At 32.6% G+C, this 22957-nt stretch overlaps 1 protein-coding gene across 1 annotated transcript in view; it reads left to right on the top strand.

The window, feature by feature from the left end:
- Positions 1-11906: 11906 nt before the first annotated feature.
- Positions 11907-22957, top strand: part of LOC106117265 (beta-1,4-glucuronyltransferase 1) — a 60017-nt gene continuing 48966 nt past the window's right edge. The window contains exon 1 of the mRNA XM_013311483.1: positions 11907-12221. The gene's annotated coding sequence lies outside the window, so the exon portion shown is untranslated. The remainder of the gene's footprint in view (positions 12222-22957) is intronic.

Below are 22957 nucleotides of genomic sequence, written 5' to 3'. Positions count from 1 at the left end.
TATGGTTAAAGATAATATACAAAATTATAAAATAATCGTACTGTTTCAAAGTGGATTGGTGATTATTTTTAATCATTGTATTACGTTCTTAATGAGTTTCCGCGTAACAGTACACTAAAATTTTATTATTACCTCTCAGAACTTAAGTAGCGGTTGGAAACAGTTACTTAAAACTAATAAGAATTATTTAAAAAGTACCAACAAACGACGCAATACAAATCAAAAACATCACGTTATTCGTGATTACTTAAATTTTCATCAAGTACAGTTATCTTTCGTAATACATAATTTACTCTTGCACTTATAAAATCTCACACCGGATAATATGCACTGATGGTATTTACTTTTTTTGTCTGTACTCTTAATGTAGATAACAAATCTAAATTACTATAAATGTAGCTGGCAACATTCCCAACGTTATTTTTTATTTAAAAAAAATAACTTGTCATGCTCGGTATGTGATGATTGATTTGATCGCGTTAAAGCTTAATATCTTAGATTATACAGAATATAACTGTTGAAGTAATTTTGAATAAAATGAAAATTGTAGAATTGATTGTTTGCATGTTTACTGACCAAACTTTTTAAACTTCATAGTTTATTGACTTCTTAAAACAAATTAAATACGTTTGTTCGTTTTAAGATTTTACTTAACTAATTATATTACTTACTACATAATACATTCTTTAAACCAACCGAACGCTGAAATTTTAATGACAAAAATCGAACTTAACACCACCCAGTTCGTAAGCAATGGAAGTGACTTGGTGTCGTTTCTTAGTTACTTCTTAGGTTAATAGCTGTAGAGAAAAAATGTAAATATTAAGTACTTAATGAGAATATGTGCTTTTTTTTAATTAATCTATGTGAATAATTCATCTCAAAACTAATATAGGATACTTACAGGATTTCGTTATCTATGAAATGGCTGGCATCATTCATTAATGTCATTATTGCTTTATGAATAATTTAATGTTTTTTTTTTCTGCAAGCTTAAGTTAATATCTCTTAAGTAGATGAAATATAAGTCTATAAGTCATGTGCTTAAAAGATATCGATGATTGAAAGGTTCCGTTTTATTAATACAATCCTAACAATCCGATTTAACATTGCTTGGGAATATTAATTGATTTTTTTAATTAATATCTTACTAATATTATAAATCCGAATGTTAAGATGGATGGATGTTTTTGAAGTTATCTCCAGTACAGCTGAACGGATCTGGATAAAATTTGGCATATATATAGAATATAGTCTGTAAGAACATATATGCTAATTAAGGTTTTTTTAATTCCGCTTTGCGGAAGGAGTCAGAGTCGACCGCTAGTTAGTAATTTATTATACTTGCGTAAAACAAAATTAAGCACTTATAATTGTTGTTATATTTGTGATTTTTTTTTAAATGTTTTGGTTGTTGTTGAATTTTTTGGGCACAACCATTTAATAATTAATTTAAAAAAATCGTGGAAACTCATGATTAGAATGATATATAAATTTAAATTAATCTTCATCGAGGTCTTTAGGTTTATTACCAGAAGAGGCCTAAATCAACATAAGTGTGACACACATTGGGCAATCGATCAACGTTGGACATGAAATCGTGATATTTTGCAATGACTATAATCAAAGTTTTAATAAAACTTTGTCATAAAATCAACATTATATTTACTTAATCATTAGGAATCGTGTTTATAGGAAGTAAATATATTTAACCTAATAATGACGTTCAATTCAAGGTTTTCCTTAAGTGGTAAATAAAGTTAAAATTATTTGATTTCGTGGTATATAGCTTTTGATACGCGCCTCGTGTACTAATATATTATCATGGCGTAAGTGCTATGTACGGATATTTACGCAGTTATTTATTTAAAGTTACGATACGATATAAATAAAAATGAATATATGGGTTATTTAATGGGTTATGCGGTGTCGTAAACTTTCAAACAGTAAAGCTCGTTTAATTTAAGCTTATTTCGTATTATAGTTTTAAACAATATTACAATGAAGATCGCTTTTATATCTCTGTTCCATATTTTATACTAAACTTAAAGTTATATTTTAAGTTACTTAACAATAACTTAAGTTAGTTATATAAGTTTAACAAGATTCTACCGATTCCATAAATTAGCTAGTGTACAAAATATACACGTAAACATTTCGGTATTTCACCGTCTCATCATTTTTAATTATTTATAAAAACAATGCGAAATCATAGACACGTGTAAATAAGAAACTTGAGTACGGTGACACACTTTACGTACAAAACACTAGACATTCGTAATATTTGTACATTACGTAAAAAAGTATCATCAATTCCCTATAATTATTTTTTTTTCACATCTAGTGTACTTGAGTATATTATTGGGGTATTATTTATAAGTTGGTGTGTTTGAGTATGAATTAATAACTAACGAATTTCGACAAAATTAAAAAAAAGTTGTTCTATTTTTAAAAGTAACTCAAAGAAGGCATAGACAAAGTTGAGGGTTCCTTTGTACGGTTAGGAAGAAAATCCGACACTGGGCCGGTGTACAGGCGCGACACTAATCTTACTAAAATGTTGATACTTGACTTTGTAACGAAAGCGCGCCAATCGGGCCAAAGGATTTTAACTAATAATCTCTAAAAGTACTAATAAGCAAATGAAGTTGGATCAAGTTACAAAAGTATTATATTAAATTAGTAAAAATCTATAACTACAAAAGTATTAGGCCGCAGTTCTTGGTATCTTATGTTGAAACATTGTAGACACTAAATCAAAATACTTGGTGTGAATTGAAAGAGCGACGGAGGAATTGGTTAGACCGTACCCGTAAAGTGTTTCATAAGATTTTATAAAAACCCAAGGAAACCATCGAATTTTTATATTCAAAATATTCATGAAACATTTCAAATATGATCTAAAGCCTGAAATTTGACCAGAAAAATTTTAATGCTTTCCGGACACTAATCGTTGGATTTACAATGGTGTTCATTCTTCAAAACTTTTACTAACTGAAATAAATATCGTTGGCCATTTTGACCAATCATTTATCCTTAAAGTTAGGGCTCCTTTAAGCAGCATTTAGTACGCACGTAGTAAGGAATTCGTTTTCACCAACGTTTAGGTAACCACGACTTAGGTACCTTCAAGAAGCGAGCATACCATTTCCTTAAAGGCCGGCAACAATCTGCAGTTCCTCTGGTGTTGCAGATGTCCATGGGTGTCGTCGATCACCTCGGTGTTCCCGCCGCTCGTTTGCCCCCTTCTCTTAAAAAAAAAAACCAAAAAGTCACATATCTAAGAATACTTTTGTGTCTGGATACTGAAAACTAGCATAAATTCTTCCAATTAGAAAAACTAGACTTCCAATTAGAAGTAAGAGATAAAATTAAAAATATATATATAATATTCACACATTATATAGATATTTAGATGTCTTTCTTTCAGAGGTCAATAGCACATTACAAGACACAAGGTAACATTTCAGTTTGACACTTTCACTAGCAACTATGCACGAAAGAGGCGTTCGTTACAACATCGGTTACATATCTCTCTTGTTCCTTATTATCATCTTGAGACACGTTTCAAAATGTGACCTAACATTTTAGAATATACACGTAAATGAAACATTGCTTGTTTGTTTATCAACAATATATTAACACAATAGAATTTGAACTGCAATCATCCATGACGTTTTTGGCTATTTTTAGCCTTGTTAAATGAGTTCAATGGTTAGATGGGCAAATTACAATCGATTTCAGATTGTCTCATTCCAATCTTACCTTATATATAAAATTCTTGTGTCACAATTTTCGTTCCCATATTCCTCCGAAACGGCTTGACCGATTCTCATGAAATTTTGTGACCATATTGAGTAGGTCTGAGAATCGGTCGACATCTATTATTAATCCCGCGCGGACAGAGTCGCGGACGACAGCTAGTTCTATCTATAATTAGTTAATCTGGACTACAATACAATCTGATGCACTCTCCAAAAAAACAAAAACAAAATGTCTGTCAAATAATCTTCACTAATTATAGTACATTTTAATTGATTAAGGAATTAATCACAGCTCTATTTTATCTATATATTTTTAAAGTGAATAAATACATGACATTTTCATTTAGCTTATGATTAAAAAATTGACCACCTAAAAACGTAAAGACCATTCTATAATTGTAACAATTTATTAAATCAATCCGAAGGTTATTAGTGCTTTAACCTAAATTTAGCGTAACGAGAAGCAATCGAGTTACCAATAGTCAACAGTTCCCTCGGCGCGGTAATCACAGCGATTAAAATCAAATATGAAGGAGATCTCTGTGTACCGCCGTTCACTATTTCAAAACAGTCTTCTTGTTCTTTTATTTACATACACTATATAACGTTGCGTTTTGTCACGTCACTTAAGTGAAGACTATTACAATAGGTGAATGAACTTGCGGTTTCCTGATTCACATTTGCATATCTCCTGTCACCCTAATTATTAAAGCTAACAGAAGAAATGATTTCCAAATACTTATTCAATACTAATTACGCATTCTTCAAGTTTACTTAGTACTAATGTATAATTTAATTTACGTGTATTTCCATTTCGTTTACAATTTGAGATATAACACTTTTGTTAATGTTGCATTTCCTTCAGATGTTTTTGCGTCGTGTCCCCATTCGGAGGTTCGTTGTCCGGCTTCTAACTGGACAGTTTTTTGCTGCTCAATTCGAGATTTGAATAAACTACTCAATATGACATAGCGGGTGTGGCGCTATATTTTTTTTTTCTGCGTACCAGTTTGAGTGTGGGCGATGGTAACGTTTTTTTGTCATTTGGTTACGCTCTGTGATAAATAATGCGTCTCCATTTGATCGACAATGGAATGTGTACAATTCTTAAGAAAGAGGAAGCTATATTGAATTTTAGATGAAACTACAATCTACTTGCATAGCTATCACAATGCTCCACTTTAGAAAGAGAATTTTAGTTTAATATAATTACTTAACTGATATATTGTTAATTAAAATTAAGTTTAAATAACATGGCATCGTAAATATGTTTTACACAGAGATTTTGAGAAAATACTTAAGTTCAATTTATGTTGGTTATTTAATAGGCTCGATCTTTAAAAACACATTAAACAAACGAAATAATGTGAAGCTGTCGACGATATTATAAAACTGAACTACAGATTACTACATAAGCAATAAAATCTGCATATTATGACAATTAAATTGCTCATCTAAATGTTACGTTACGTTGTAACAAATGAGCCTAATATTCAAAAGAGTTACATCATTTAAATTTTATGATCAACTGACTGTTTATAATTATAATTCATAAATTACGTATGTATTTGGTCCGTTATTGAAGAGGCAAACTGTGGGTTCTCACTGCCGAAGCAACAATAAAAAACATACCATCCACAACTTTCTGAGACCAAAATATCTGTACGAAACATATCGCCATCCTTGTTATCATCTTTGACAAAATAGAGATAAAAATACATTTTAAAACGGGGATATTGGTCTCTGAAATATACGATAAGAAGATTGTGTAGGCCGGAACTTACATCTCTAGTTAATTCCATCAATTCAAAAGCCTGCGTATTTTATTTTATCATGACTATAGTTTAAGTGGCACTTATCATCAGGGCCACATCACGGCCGTTAATTATAAAGCGTGGATATCGTGAGGAATACGTTCAGGTTTCCTACTTACGAACGGCGCATGTCTAACATGATTTTTAGTGACACCACGAATGTTTAATTTAGCGGACAGTCTTCAAATTATGGAATAAGTTTAATGACACATAAATGATGATATAATGCTTACTTCTTATTCATTTCTACATATAATACTTTGTAAAATCGTTGTGTTAAAAAAGTAAGAAAAGTTCATACATTATTCACTTTTCGTATTTTTTTTCCTTGAATTCTTTTCTGTTTTGCTTTTTAATCAGAAAAATATGTCTCCTATACTTGTATTATATAAAAAATATGTCTTTAATAGCTACATCCACTTAAGTATGAAGAAATATTTATAAATCTAACATTTATCCTTATAAATTCATAAATGTTAGTCATACTAGTTATTGGTCATCTTTAATGGCTAATGGAAATTTGTACTCAAGTCACGGTAATAAGTAAAAACTGCGCCATTCACACTCCACGGAGTATTAAATAATTAGTTCTCGATTGAAATTCTTAACTTGTCCTCATACCTGCTCATAAAATATTTACCTTTCAAAAATTTTTATATCATTCTTTGTGGTACCAAATATTATATAAAAACATGCAAACAATCTAATTAGTCTGAGGAATCATAAATGTTGGTATAAGAAGCCTAAGGTTGTGTTTTTCTGATCAAAGAAAGTAAAAGAATGAAGCACAAACTGCTGTTATTATAACTTTTTTGCTGTACGTATGTTGAAGTAAGTCCATTGACGTGCCAAGCGAAATAAGGTCAAATATTGATAAACTGTTGCGTGTTAAAATCCAATTGCTGTAACAATCATGTAATTGTTAACACCATTATCCTAATGAATTGCCAGAAGCCATTAATTTTTGCAGAAAATATCAACAGATATTATTCGAGATTAACCGTTACTAGACTTAGGATAAGGGGCGTAACTTGCAATCTGCAGGTCCTGGGTTCGAATCCCGCCATGTACCAATGTGTTTTTCGATTTTCGATTTACATATGTACATTTATCCGACGTTCTTACGGTGAAGGAAAACATCGTGATGCAACAACATCTGAGAAGAAGCGTGCGAGAAAGAAGAGAAGAAGCCAGCGTGGTTGACTATGGCCTAATCACCCTTAACTTAGGGTAGGCTCCGAGCCCCTCGGTGGGGACATATAGCTGATGATGATGATGATGAGACTTAGGATCCTTCAAGCGAACGTATCTTCTCAAAGGCAACACATCTGCTGTTCCTCTGGTTGCGATCATTGTTTCGATTGTCAATTGATTTCCATCAAAAGATATCCTTGATGTTAATGTATTTCATAATAATGTTATACAACAAAGAGCTACATAAGTAGCCTTGTTAACAATTAGTTGTCGTTTAAACGTGCTACTCGACAGCCTATTGACTATTGAGATTTATCTTTTGAAGTGAGCAATACAAAACGGAAAATACACCATAATAAAGCCACAAGTTGCAGTCGTGACACAGAAGTCCTAGGCTCCCATCACGCACGCTTCTATCAAAATACAAACAGTAGAGTGATCTCACTTTTCTTAAGGACGCCACTTATTTTTCGTGGCCATGCTATTAAGTTATACATTGTTAGTGTGGGTCTTAACTGTGTTATTAAAAATAAAATTCTCAGGAAATTATAATAAAATTTTATTTATTTTTCGTACATATGTAATGTAATTAAGTGCACAGCAGACGGTAAAATATCGACAAAAGCAATAAACACAACCGGGTACTATTCAGTAGCGGCGTTACAGTAGAGCGAGGTGTGACACCGTCCTGGGCGCCGGGCATAAAGGGGCATCACGAGCGCCAGAATGGAGGCGCCTGCGCTGCCCCCTTAGATATCTTTGGAAGATTTTCACGACACCAAAAAAGTGTGCGCTGCAAAAACCTCGCCCAGGGCGACGTAAACGCTAAAACCAATCCAGGTTTGTTCATACGAGTAATTCCTAACACTATAAAGTATGTTAGATTGTTGATAAATTCATGATTTCTCAACTTCTCATTTTTGGTTGTTTAAAATTATTTCCTTACGTATGTTTGGTTACGTCATTTGCATGCATCGTGCGTGTAAATTAACTGATATCCTCGCATCCGTATCTCGAGATAAAACAATGATATCATATGGTTTTAGCGTATCTCTTATCATTTTGACTTGTTAGCAATGCGTCAACTAGTGTTACTTTACTGTGTACCGTTTGTTACACTGATAAACAGGCTAATTTTACTGTTTACAAGTCATATTGACGTTATCGTACTTGGTACTAATATTATAAATGCAAATGTTGAGATCGACAGATGAACGGTAGCTTGGATCTCGCTGAAATTTGGTATTTGTGTAGGACACAGCCTGGATGAACACATAGGCTTACAATAATGTTTTTTTTAATTCCGCGCGAACAGTCTCCGGTGACAGCTAGTTCTTACTAATTTAACAATTTTGAATTAATTGTTAGTGTAGAAATTCTTTTGTTTTTTATTATTCCCTTAAGTTAATAAAATTGATTTGTCTGCGTGTAGCATCGAAATAATTGCGAACATGATGCATTTTGGTAAAATTAGATTGTCGTTGGATTTACATATGTACATTTATCCGACGTTCTTACGGCGAAGGAAAACATCGTGATGCAACCTGCACATATCTGCGAAGAAATTCAAAGATAAGTGTGAAGTCAACCAACCCGCACTTGGCCAGCGTGGTTGACTATGGCCTAATCACCCTTAACGTAGGGTAGGCTCCGAGCCCCTCAGTGGGGAAGTATAGAGAGATGTGATGATGAGATTATCGTTATAAACAATATAACGACAATTTAATATTTTTAATTTTTGTCTATTTATCTGTCAAATATCCTTGTTTGTTCTGGGCAATCTTGGAAATGGCTGGAACGATTTTTGGGCATTAATTGGAATGCAGATGTGTGTAGTGACAGTAACTTAGTCAACTTATTTTTTATTTAACTATGCGCTGACGAAATATATAATTACGTAAAGAGATATCTCCATATTATAATGTAGTCGTATCTTTAAAGTTAATAATGAAATAAACGACTGCTAATATGAATGGAAAGGAAACATTATAAAGCCTCCAATTATCGTTGTAGAAAACATATTAATAATCACATGAAAGGTTTACTGCATTTCCTGAAAACTTGTGTAGAATTTGATCGTAAATATTGAGTTATCCACTGCGTTTACGGCTTTACATGTTTATAGCAGTTCTATTAAGAGTATATCATATATTTATGAGGTAACATAATAATATTGTAAAGCTTGTATTAGCACAATGAACTTAAACGCTATAAAACATTTTATCCCGTGTATATACTATGCACCTATCGTTTTTAAATAGCTCATTTTTAATGTCGATATGTTAACAAAAACAAATGGAGGAGATTCACGGTTTGTATGTTTGTTTTCTATTACGTTACTAGCTCTCACTCTGTCCGCACGGTATTAAAAAAACTTAATTAGTAGCTTATGTGTTCTTCCAGATTATGATTTACATCTATGCCAAGTTTGAAGCGAAATCCTTACATCCCTTCCGAAGATACCTTCAAATAAACATCTATCCATCGAAACATTTGCATTTCTAATATTGTTTAGAAATAAATTGCTAAAATGCCCTTTCTTTTTATATAAAAGGCTAACAACATTAGTTACCCGATATAACGCGTGAAAAGGCACTAAAGTTAGCTTATTCCATAAAAAAAAACTGCGCTTAAGGATTGTTACGTGTGAGTAATCCTGTAGATAGTTGAAGTCTAGACTTGCGTATAAATGAAAATAAAACAAAAGTAAGACAGCGCCATCTTTGTGCCGTCGTGAGAAATTATTGAAGTGAATAATTCAGCGTGTTAAGTTACAGCACGCATGATAAACACGTTAATTGGAACTGTCCTAGTAACAAACGTTATATCTTTTAATTATTTTAATTTTTTCTTCTGAAAATCTTATACGTGAGTATATATGTATATGTGTATATGTATCTTTGTAAATAATTGAGACGATAAAAGGAGGGAACAGTTATTCGGATTAGAAGAATTTAACAAAACTTATATTGGTAATATTGGTGATGTACACATTACTTAAGTTTATAAATGTATGTATTTAAAACGAACAATCATTTATACGTAAGCTCAAAGATGAGGACGAAGTAAGAAGAAAACAAAAGAGGTCTGAGAATAGTGTCGGTTTTAGCGCACCCTGGGCGAGCTTTCTACGTCGCCCCCATTTTGGGGGAGGATGATTAAAGGCATCACGTAAGACTCTTTTATTGCCAGACCTCCGTGGTCGTTTTTTCTAACCAGCACCCCACCCAAACGCCGATACTGTCTCTAAACATGTTCTAAAACAAATTAGAAACATTGACATTCTTTTGTTTCTTTTGTAACGGCTGTTGTTAGTTTAATAATTTACTACAGCGCTAATAAAGCTTTGTAACACTCTGTATGTACATCACAGAACAAAAATAGACTTCGACCTCGTAATACAAGCATGTACAAAAATTGTTACAATGTTATAGTGACGTCATTTGCTAAGAATTCTTAGACGTTAGTAGTTAACAAATGTTTATAATACCATTTTAGTACCCAATGATACTTACTGGGTGTTCTTATTGTAATAAAGATAACGAAAATCAGAGCAACAAAGCTTACTAATATAGCTTAAGGAATCATGTTAAAATTGTGTCTTATTACAGAAACTTATATTTTGGCTAAAACTAATTCAACATATATATTGTAAACCACATGTAACTTATCTGGTTATGTTAGCGTAGTATAAAACGTCAGCCCAAGGTCCAACAGAACAATGAGAGATAAATTTTATAATCTGTCATTGTTTTAAAAATGCACAAAGATATTGTACAAAAGTAAAGGTGATGTTTACGTTAACTAAGCTCTTTATATTAAACTTTATAAACTAGCTGTCGTCTGCGATTACGTGTACACGCAATTAAAAATAAATTTAATTAGTAGCTTATATGCTCTTTCTTGCTATGCTCTACATCTATGGCAAATTTCAGTGAGATCCACGCAGCCGTTCTGGAGATACCTTCGAACAAACAACCATCTAAACATTCGCATTTATAATATTAGTAAGGTACTTAAAAATATTCTCAAATCATGAAACATGAGTCACAATAAGAGAAGTATTTTCTGTTTGTAGGTATACCTGACACAGATTTTGTCCTCTTATTCTTTTGTTAGATATTTAATAATTTGTCTTTTACATATTTTTATCATTCAATGACCTAACCCTGGGATTTAGCAGGTACGTGCATATAAAAGATATACCGTCATATTATAAAACTTTATAATTTTTTCCTAACAACTAATTTCTCGAAATAATAGTCATAATTAGGTTTAGTTTTTAAATTGGCTTCAGTATGAAGGAGTGCCTCCTTGTATTCATCTCATCAGCACTTGTTTATAAGAGTATGGAGAGGTATCTCGGAAGAAGGCCGAGGACGAGATGGAATGAGTGAAAGGTGACATGGTAGAAAAAAGTGACGACACATATGTTAGATTCATCTAAACGAAAACGTAGTGAGACCCCACACAAAGTAATATAAGGAATGGAAATATGCTGACACAGTTATTAATATAAAAATATATATGTTCAAAATTAACATAATTACGAAATGTAAATTCTGTCCATATCAAAAAATTATAATAATGAAACATTACGTACTGCAAAGTGCCCGATAAGTAAATTTTGCAATATAATGTCGAATTACTTCCCTGTGTCGGCGGTATTTCCGGATGTCTGATAGTCCACTTAAGCTGGAATTAGATATTGTTGAATTGTGCAATCCTCGGTTTCACCACAATCAAACTCGATAGATAAACTATATTGAATTATGTGCAAAATGACAACGAGCTTACAAATTGAAAACAAATATATAAATACATTAAAAAGCTCTAGAACTACTCCCAACGAAATTTATAAGTATTACGATCATTTAATAATATAAGAAATGTTTTAACCGACTCCAAAAAAGGGGAGGTCTATTATTATTCCTTGTTTACCCTGGACCTGGATTTTCCTTTTCGAAACTATACACATTGTCATATAAGTTATTTCAAAGAAACTGGGAGGACAATATGGTTATGAATGATTGATTCGGATACAGAAACCCTCAGTTAGAGGATTGGAACATACTGTTGCTAATATTAGACGGGACAAAAAACGCGTCGACGTCGGGTTGCGGCCCTTCTGCCACGGTCCCTCGCCTGACGCGACGTCCCGGCGGCGCGCCGTGCTTCCGACCCGAGCCCCTCACAACATAAACTATACGAATATACGGCCGTCAGTCAGTACGCCGCGCGCCGCCGATCGAGGCGTTCGTACACGTGCGTCACGGGCAATTGTCTCGCAACTTAAAACATACAAGTGCATACCGACTCATAACCCGTATATTTTTGGAGAGTGCCCACTATTTATATATTGTAACGAAGCGATTCGCATCCTGGCTCACGTTCCTCGCAAATGCGGGCTTTGGACATCTGTGAAGAGAAAAATAAATATAGCGATCCGGTAAGTATTCGTTGGATGCTCATATAATCTTTTATCATTTTAAACTGTGCAATACATTGTACGCGCAGGACGCAGGATGCTGTGGACTCCTATCGAAGTTTGGAGAACAATAAAATAATTCATGTCTCCTTTTTTGCCTGTCTGTCCTTTGAGCAGTGACATTGTCAACGAATCGTTTAGGAACAGCTATCGAGCGTTTTATAAATATCAGAATAGCTGCAATCAAATAACAGGTTATGTTTCAAAACTGACACTTTCAATTGTAGCTTTTTGTAATCTTCGATACAATCTAAAGCTGTGAAATGCAAAGCATGTAGTTAAGTATCAAAAATTCACTTTCAGTGTGCATCGGTTATAAAAGAACCATTATTTTTCTATAAAATTATACGGCAATGTAATATAATTACCGATTTTCGTTCGTTGCCATACATACTCCGGCTGTAGTGTTTATTTTACACCAATCTCAGTTGGTAGTTACGTTAAAGCGTGCGTCATAACGTATAAAAACTCGTTAATTTAATGTAGACTAAAATACCAAATAAAAGTGTTGCCCGTTTTAGACATTTGTTTGAAAAATGTTAAAATTTATTATACTTAAGCATTTAAAGCTTCACATATTGTGTAAACAAAGAAACGGGAAGCTTATTGGAAGCCAAAATAGTCGATATTTCGTTATCCAGTTGGCATTTTAGATTGATGAAACAACGTAATTTATCTCTGTGAGACATCTAAAAGACCATCCATAATGGTTGACCCGACACGTTCGCTACAATGCTTGCGAAATGCTTGCATGGATCTGATTTCAGGTTACTATTGCACTTTTCACAGCTCTTTTGATCTTATTGGATAGATTTTTTTTAGTCGCCAAATTAATAAAAAAAGGTATACAGGCATATTATTATTAAAAGCTTGACAACAACTTCGAGAAAGGTTACTTGTAATATTTAATCTAAGTTTTTTATTTTATTTTTAAACAAAGTTTATGAACTCTATTTGTTCATTAATTATTTTTATTATCAAACGCTATAACGTAAAGTTTGCTTTAACGAGTTAAATATAATTTGTCCGGAACAACTTTTCCACACGTTGGCCTTTTTAAATCAATGATACGCTTAGCCTATAACCATGTAAGCGGTCGCGTCAATTACGATTTTATGTCGTCAATCTTTTAAACCAGGGCTAACTGAAACTGACGATTCAATGGTTTAGGGCTTATTAGCGTAATTAAAAGAACGTTTTCCTTATAATAACATTTCTAACTAACTTACTTATAGTAAACTATAACCTGAGTCAGATTAAGAGCTGTAAAATTAGTAGTTTAGAAATGTTAGTATGGACATAGGTTTAACTTATGGTAATATTTACTTCCGTTCTGTTTACCCTGCTTCACCAAATCCAAACTCCCTTTTCCCTCTTTTCATTATAAGAACATTCGTAAGGCTAGGGACTCGTAAAGTTTTATAATTTTTTAGCTCGTAGTAACTCTTACGACTAATATAACATTGACAATATGGATAGTAAGCTACCTATTCCGTTGTATTCCGACCCCTTCGTTACTTCAGATCAATATACTCACGTGCTCCGTGAACCAGACGGCTTCTAAATACAACTATACACTACCTATACTAACTTATACTCTTTGCCAATTAAAAAGCTTCAATTACTTTTCCTTTCAAATGTTTTTTTTTTGTTTTATTTTGATACCAACTACTCTGTCTTATTTTGCGACGGTAGTTTCATAGTAACTAAGCTATTGCCTAACAGTAATTACCATTTAAAAACATACAGCTAATCCAATAGTTTCAATTCCGCTTTGTCGAGTAATTTTAACGTTTTTTCTTTATTTTAATTGTCCGTTGGTTACAACATCAGCTATTACATAGGAATCTTGACATTATATAAGTACAATAAATGCAGCTCATACTGAAGTATCGTATAATCAAACGCATTAAGCGAATAACTAGTACTGCTTAAGTGTTACGTTGATTACATTAGTGAGAATATTATTGTTAGTGACCATAACATTTCAATTGTTTTAACATCTTCAATTATTATCTTTAACATCAGAGATGTACAATTGTTTAATTTAAAATGATTCGAATGTTAATTTCTAGATTTGTGTTAGCGCGTTTTATTCTAATATTAGCTGTCGCTCGCGACTTCCGCGCGGAATTAAAAAAAAACTATTGGTCGCAGCGTAATGTTATATAGCCTTCCTCTATAAATGGACTATCCAACAAAAAAAGAATTTTTCAAATCGGACCAGTAGTTCCTGAGATTAGCGCGTTTAAACAAACTCTTCTGCTTTATAATAATATAGATTACAAGAAACAAAGACTTGTTTTTTACTTTTCCATAGTGCGTTATAGCCGAATATTCAATACAAAATTGGCATCTCAGTTATGTCGTTTAGAATTTGTGGAGTTTCTAAGTCCCGGTACCCCGTTCTTTGACTCAAAAGGTAAATAAGTAACCGTTACAGGATCAGTCCGTTATCCAGGTCGGTGGACGGAGGCCATGTGTTACTGTCGATTGAAAAAAATGTCAATTGCTGCGACACCGGATTTCGAATACATTATTAATAAATTCAATGTAAGTCAGCAATCACTTTTTATGGATTGATGATTGATTTGTGTGTTTTTTTTTAAAGTTTAAATGACGTAAGTTAATTAAGTTTGTACTAAAGTAAATGTTATATTAAGGGTAATTTTTGACGTATTAAAGTGACACCAAGAATTGGATTGTAGTTATTTTGCTTCGAGAATTTTATATTTAACCTTTTGCACACCGAAAAGTTGGAAAGAAGTCTAATTTATCAATATACATTGCTATGTTATTATAACACTAATATTATAAATGCGAATGTTTAGATGGATGAATGGATGTCTTTAAGATGGTAACTCTAGAACGGATCAACGGATATTGATGAAATTTGTCACAGATGTTAAACATAGTCTGGAAGAACACATAGACTACCAATTAAGTTTCTTTATTTCCGCGCGGACAGAATCGCGGGCGACAACTAGTGTATTATAAATGGACATTAAGTTGCGAGTATGAATTATTGAATATGACTGAGCTAGTTAATGTAAATGATCTAAATCTAGTTTAACAACTTGTCTATATCCAGTACACATGTAATTATACTGCTTCTACCTTGTAACATGCGTCTTAAGAAATGAATTACTGTACGTAAAACTGCGAGTTTCCACTGTTTAAATACCCGTTCGAAAACATAATGTCTCAGTCCTTTTACAAGGAAACGAGAGTAAGAATATTTGTAAGTAGTACTACCGTACCGTAATATAACCGCTACGACGTAGGGTCCTTCAAGAAGCGAGCTTATCACTATCTCAAAGGCCGGCAACGCATCTGCGGTTCCTCTGGTATTGCTGATGTCCATGGGCGTCATTGAACACCTCGGTGTTCCCGCTGCTCGTTTGCTCCCTTCTGTTATAAAAAAAAGTATTAAGCTTTTGTTTGAATAATTTAAGAATCAAATTAATTCAACCGCACCATTCCTCTTCACATGTTCCGTATTAAAAAGTTACCCCCAGTTAATGCTAATACGTAGCTACCCTTTAATTTTACCGTAAAGTTTTAATATAAGCTTCCAGCTATTTTTTAGACATTTTTTTTATTGTAGGTAAAAGAAAGCAGCATTTCATAAAATAACAAAGATATTATCAGATGTCCTTCAGAGCAAAATCAAAAATATCTCTAGAACGACTGAACGGATCACGATGAAATTTGGCATTCATATAGAACATAGTCTGGAAGAATACATATCCTACTATTTTTTTTAATTCGGCTCAGACGGAGTCACGAGCAACAGCTATAGTCATAAAAATATCAATAATTGTATTGATTTTAATTATTAAACACAGAAACAGGACTTAAATCTAGAAGTTAAAATGTTTAATCGTTATTTAAACGTCGCTAATGGATAATATTATCACTGTAGAAGTGCAAGAATTGTCTAATCTATTTTATTAGATGCAATAAAATGCTTGTAATTATAATAAAATGCTGCATTACAGAGGAGTAATTAAAACGATGTTTAATAGTTTATTAGCCAGCCAACCGCAGAATTGTATTCGATTTATCATGAACATTATGTACCTTATACTAATCCAGGTCTGTTCTAATTTAAAATATGTCGAAACACACATCTTACTAATATTACAAACTAGCTGTTGCCCGCGACTACGTCCGTGTGGATATATCAAAACTTAATTAGTGTAGCCTATGTGTTCTTTCAGACTATGCATTATTAATAATCCTTACGTATGCCAAATTTAATCGAGATACGTTCAGCCGTTCTAGAGATATCTTCAAACACCCATCCATCCACATCACATCCATTTAAACATTCGCATTTATAATATTAGTATGTTAAATACGCAGCTCTTCTAGCCATAAATTAAAAAAAAAAAAAATAGTATCCTATGTCTGTCTCTTGGCTCTAAGCTACCTCCTCACCAATTTTCATCCATATCGGTAAAGCCGTTCTTGATTTATAAATAGTGTATCTAACACGACTTTCTTTTATATATATATAGATTATTTAGATGGAGGATAGATGTCTGTTTGAAGGTAATACAAGAACAGCTGAACTGATAAAAAATTGGCATAGATAAAACATTATCAGGAAGAACACAGGCTACTTAATTATGTTATTTTTAGTTCCGCGCGGACGGAGTCACAGGCGACCGCTAATATTTGTTTCTTATGTGACTAACGTGTGTCATAAAATTTATTTTGGTGAAATGACGCTCCAAAACTTAGAAGTAAGGGTAAGTCTGCTGATCATGGCAATAGATAAGTCAATTATTCTTTTCACCAAAATATCCCATCTCTATCGCGATTAATTAAATAGATGTTAAATGATGTTAACTTAAAAAAATATTTAATTATAATTATAATTATTAAAATTATTGGTTATTAAATGCAGGTAATTTAAGATTTACAGCCAAACAGTTCAGCGTACGATCGTAACTCATTTATCTTTAAAATGCCTAGAACGTTTAATTATTTTAAGATTCGAATAAAAACTAACGGTTTAATAATGGACGTTGTTCTATAGGTATTAATTTTACCTTAGTAATGACTCATACCTCTTTTATGTTCGCCTGGTACTTACGAGCATTTTGTTTTACTATTACGTACTTTAATTTGAACGTGTAAACTCAGCTCTGCTCGATCATAAATTGACTTTGAAAGCTTCATGCGCTCTCATGCCGGAGATTTGTTTTAATTTTTATGATGTGCACTTACAATTTCCTTTTCCGTACTAACTTATCGTCACTATATAAGGAAAAGCTTTTATAAAAAGAAATAAAGTTACAGTTTGTTTTTATGAAAGTATACGTAATAATTTTAATCGAATTTGTAATTATATGGCATTGTTCTATTATTTTTTGTATTCGTAATCCGTAGTCAAACGAAATTGTGGTATCATGAATCTTTTACAAATATTCTTTTGGCCACGCCAAATGTAGGTACATGATTTCTGCCTACCCCTTTGGGTTGCAGGCGTGAGTTTGTACAAATGTATGTGTGTTACCAAGTGCAAACTAACGAAAAAGTTTAGTGGCACTTTTCTCTTTTGCATTATGTCAAAAATATATTCGTAGTATAAAAATAATTTACAACGTAAGTAAAGCTGTGTGCTAAGACTAGCAATTTACTTCATCCGTTACACGTACAATATGACTTGTTTATACCTAAACATACATTATGTAGGTTGTGCGCTAAATTGCTTTGCAAACGCACAAAGACTGGAGGGTTCCGTAACGAGGGGCCTGCGAGCAGACTTTAATATGATTTGCCCCTTAGAACCCCCCAATCGTCCCCACTTCCACTCAGACAAACTTCTTTTATTGTACTTTTATTTTCACTCTTTTCGTTCTACGATCGAGATTACTTAAATTGAAATAGGTTTTATATGTACGTATAAATAATATAGCATTTCTACTATTTTTTTAATTTGCCGCAAAACTAAATTGTATGCGATTAAATAAAAGCTATAGATATTTGTACGAGCAGTCTAGTTTTTTTTTAGTAGTTTTTTGTTTATTTGCTAATCTTTCTTGTTGTATCCAATAAAATATATGCTTGTGTTAGAACATCGTTTACGACAGTAGTCGAATGGCTTGATTCAAACCCCGACCTCGTGATCGGTAATTCGTATTTTAAACTATTGGGCTATTGTCGCTTATACGCGATGTTGTGACGAAAACACCGGGTTATTTCCATTAAAAAAATGAATGCATCCATTTACCTTCGTTTTGGGACTAATAAAAGTACGATTTAGTGATAAAATGATGTAAAGTTTACTGTCGGTAATTAAGGTAGCTTAGAGTGGTTTAGACTCAAGTCAATAGTATTTAATGGATAGCAACGGAGTCGAGTAAAGGTGTTTAGATAACTGAATACAATGCCCCTGAGACTGCATTCCAAGCCACTTTGCCGGTACGGGAATTAGTTATGACTTATTTGTGAACCTTACGCGATGTTAGCATTGTTAACATTGATTTTCTCTAAGACCTAGTACATGTAGAACCGTATTTTATCTATATAAAACATATTATATGTATGTTATGAACGAAAATTTCATGTAAATATGATTTAATGAGTATATATTTTGTTAATGATGAAAATAACAATACATAAATGTGTAAGCTTTCTCCATTAATTATTAAAATTACTTTCACACAAATATATTTATCGTTTTACTCATAATGTATTTACCAATGTTACAGCGTATAAAGTCAATTTATTGATTTACTTTTAGACATTAATTAGAATCCTTTTGGCTCAAATGACGTGTTTTCGTAACAAAGTACGGTGTCAGAATGAATAGTGAGGGGACATAAACGTCGACATTTTAGTAAGGCTAGTGTTGAGTCAACACTGGCACATTTTCGAATTTTCTTCCTCACATTACTTATTTGGGAATTTAAAGTTAAATATATACCGCAAAGTAACCATGGAATTCCAATGACGAAACATTAGTAAACATATCGTTGTCTCTGTTTTTTAAATGAGAATGAGGGAAATAACACTATGTTTTTATGCAATTGTTTCAAGAGTGGAAAGTGACAGTAAAGAAGAGACCCGGTTGAAGTAGGCGCAGGTTCAAGTTACAGAGAATGACGCAAGTGGGCAAGTTAATCACTTAACATTTACACTTACGCGACTCTATGCTAAATGAAAACATATTTATATTATCTGTGTTTCTGCATTGTCTATGGACTGTTTAATTTATTATAAAACGTATAATATTCGTAACTTTTATGTGATTCATACAGTAATTAAGAGATTTACTAAATTTCATTCGGTGCCCTATACTACATTTTTTCAAGAGGACTTTCATAGCTCTGGATAATTTGTTGTCGTGAATGTTTTTTTACGTTTTTAATAATTTAGGCCTAGGATTGCGAACCTTTGGTTATTAATAGCAAACGACACATTATTTTGGGCGAATTATTGATCACAAAATTAATTGTGCGCTACGTAAATAGTTTGTAGTGGGTGAAATGAGAGAACGCGATTGATCCACGCTACCGAATGTTCACAAAGTTAAAATTATTATATTTAATGGCACTTTACTTTATTAAAAAATTATTTAGAAAAGTAGCACATTGTTATTTAAAGGTTCGCCATCCCTGACTAAGGAATTGATCTTAAATTTTCTTTCTGTGCATCCTCTCCTCCGTCGATTAAACGTAGGCAACGCATATGCAATTGCATATTGGCAACGGTCACTTCGCTATTTCAGTGATGTCAGGCCGCTCGCTCGTTTGCCACCTTATGATATAGAAAAAAATTCGTATCCCTGTCTACCCATAGACAATATTAACTAATTCTGAGTCTACAGTCAGCCTTGACATAATAAGTAAAAATACGTATCAGTAACTTTATCTTTTTTGACGAATCGATACCAGATAACAGATAACATAAGTTATAGATAATTTCAGTGATTTATTGTGAACTATGCGATACGTGTTTTATAATAATTTTATCTATCTAACATGTTAAAGATAATCTAAACGGTAGATCAATTAATATGTTTTTTGATAAAGCATTAAACAAATTGTAGGAACATTAAACAAAAGAGTAAATAAAATAGTCATATGAAGAATAAATTAGCCATGCCTATGAATAATTAACGACACTTTAAATCCATTAAGATCTTAAAATAACTTAACCGATATATTATCTAGGAGATGAACAAGTAACCGTATGTTTCTGAGACCAAAATACCGTTTAAAACCTATCTCTGATAATGACAACGATATGTTTTATACTAACATTTTGGTCTCAGAAACCCACGATTAATGCGTCTGCAATAACAGTTTGTCTAAAGCGAGATAGTTCGCGAACAATATCTGAAAACAACATGTTCGTGTTACTTACGTTGTGTAAAAGTTTTATGACATTGCTCTTAGTATATCCACGATTGCTTTTCGCAATGACGTAGTGTCTTATGGTAAGTTTCTTATCTAACAAAAGTACACTCATTGGTTTCATATTTATTTCTAAAATAGCTGTCGCCCGCGACTCCGTCCGTGCTGAGTAAAAACGAAACATAATTAGTAGCCTATGTGTTCTTCTAGACTATGTTCTTTATGTATGCCAAATTTTATCGAAATCCGTTCAGTCGTTTTGGAGATACCTTCAAACAAACATCCATACATCCATCTAAACATTCGAATTTATTTAGTAAGATCTCATTTATTATTATAAAATCATTTTAAAGTTGACAAATATATTCGCTCCCAACATTTATACAGCTGGCAGATTTTTTTTTATAGAAAAGCATTAAATTTTCTTTCGTCCCTGATATATTTACTGCCCCATGAAGTGTTAAGCTGATAAGCATCTTAGGACATTTACATTTTAATAGCGGTCTTGAAACTTAATTAACTAACAATAACGGTACAGCGTTAATCGTAACTTAGTTAACTGTACTATTTGCTTAAGTTTACGCGAATGTCTAATTCTGTTTTGTAACGGTTAGTACAGTCAGCTGCAAAAGTATATATTCGTTTACAAAACACTAGAAACTATTATAGGAATATAGTTTTCAAAATATTTATGCACGTATTTGTCAAAAGCATGAATACGTTGACGAAAGCATATGGATACATGCATGCGTATTTTAGAAGGTTTGTACATAAACGTCTTATATTTTATTGCATCTGACTGTACAACTAGTATAGATACTAAGCGGGTTTGGACGACCTATATTTTATCAATTGACTCTCATTATTCTAATTAAATGACTAATTAATTAAAGATAATAATAATGTACCTATTTTTCATATCTAGAATTGAACGACAAAATTAAGTAAACATAGCTAAAATGAATAGTGAAAGTTTTAAATTATAATATCTACCTCATATTATCTACTCCCGTTACATTTATTGACAGGGGTAGATAACATTTCAAATTAAATTACAAAATACAAATTTATCATTATATTTATGTGTCAAGCGAAAATTACTCTTGTGTGAAGTTTGTCACAGTTAAACTTGTGATCATCAGCTCACTATACGTCCCCACTGAAGGGCTCGGAGCCTACCCTATGTTAGGCGTGACTAGGCCATAGTCAACCATGCTGGCCAAGTGCGGGTTGGTTGGCTTCACACATATCTTTTGAATTTCGTCTCAGATATTCGCAGGTTGCATCACGATGTTTTCCTTCACCTTAAAAACATCGGATAAATGTACATATGTAAATCGAAAATCGAAAAACGCATTAGTACATGGCGGGATTCGAACCCAGGACCAGCAGATTGCAAATTAAGTGCTTAAACCCCTGATCCACCGACGTTCTTTGGAGAAGTACACAAAGCTATTTAAAACAGATTATTAATTATAATCGAATTTCCTAAAACGGTTGTCCAATTGTTTGTTTTATATTAAACAGTAATTGAACAAACCTACTTATTACTGCGATAAGATTTTTAATACACAACGTTTTTTTAATCTTATCAAGTTTAAAATAAAAACCAGTAAATAAGACGACAAAAATAGCCAGATAAGTTTTTGTGAAATATAAGATATTGTCGAAACTAAATAATTTATCAATAAGTTACTATTTATAAAAAAAATCTATTAATCAACTTATAAATATCTCTTTAGAATCATACCAATGTAAAGTGTAACGAAAACAAAGTGCAAATAATTCAAAACAGACACAAAAATCTGTCAATTTTTCTCGGATCTTTCCCCAATTTTATTTAGTTACTGTATTCAGAGATACAAACTTAAGATCGATCGTAATGAGCGCTTGCTTGCAGATGAACGTGTCCCATGACGTGTTTGAGGAAAGAACACAATTTTTTAAATTAGATCCAAAACTTAGGGCAGCCGTAAAGTTTGTTACTGTTATGACTAAGAAGCTTGGTGCCTACCCTAAGTTAGGGATGACTAGACTATAATCCACGCTGGCCTACTGCGAGTTTACTTTACGACAACGAGACGTATCTTTGTTTTTCTTCGCAGATTGCATCACGATGATTTCCTTCACCATAAGACATGTATTTAAACAATTGGCACAATTATACTAATTAATGATACTTCGAACACGTATAAAATGATTACTTACGTAGTTATCAAAGCAATATACGTATAAATAATATCACTATTTAATCTCTCAGGAAGTAGATAAAGCTATTTATGTTTTTGTATAAGGAACATAGAGTTTCTTATTCAATTAGACTAG

The sequence above is a fragment of the Papilio xuthus genome, unplaced genomic scaffold (assembly GCF_000836235.2).
Source record: "Papilio xuthus unplaced genomic scaffold, Pxut_1.1 DF827680.1, whole genome shotgun sequence".
Lineage (NCBI taxonomy): Eukaryota > Metazoa > Arthropoda > Insecta > Lepidoptera > Papilionidae > Papilio > Papilio xuthus.
This window is presented reverse-complemented; position numbering and strand designations above follow the sequence as displayed.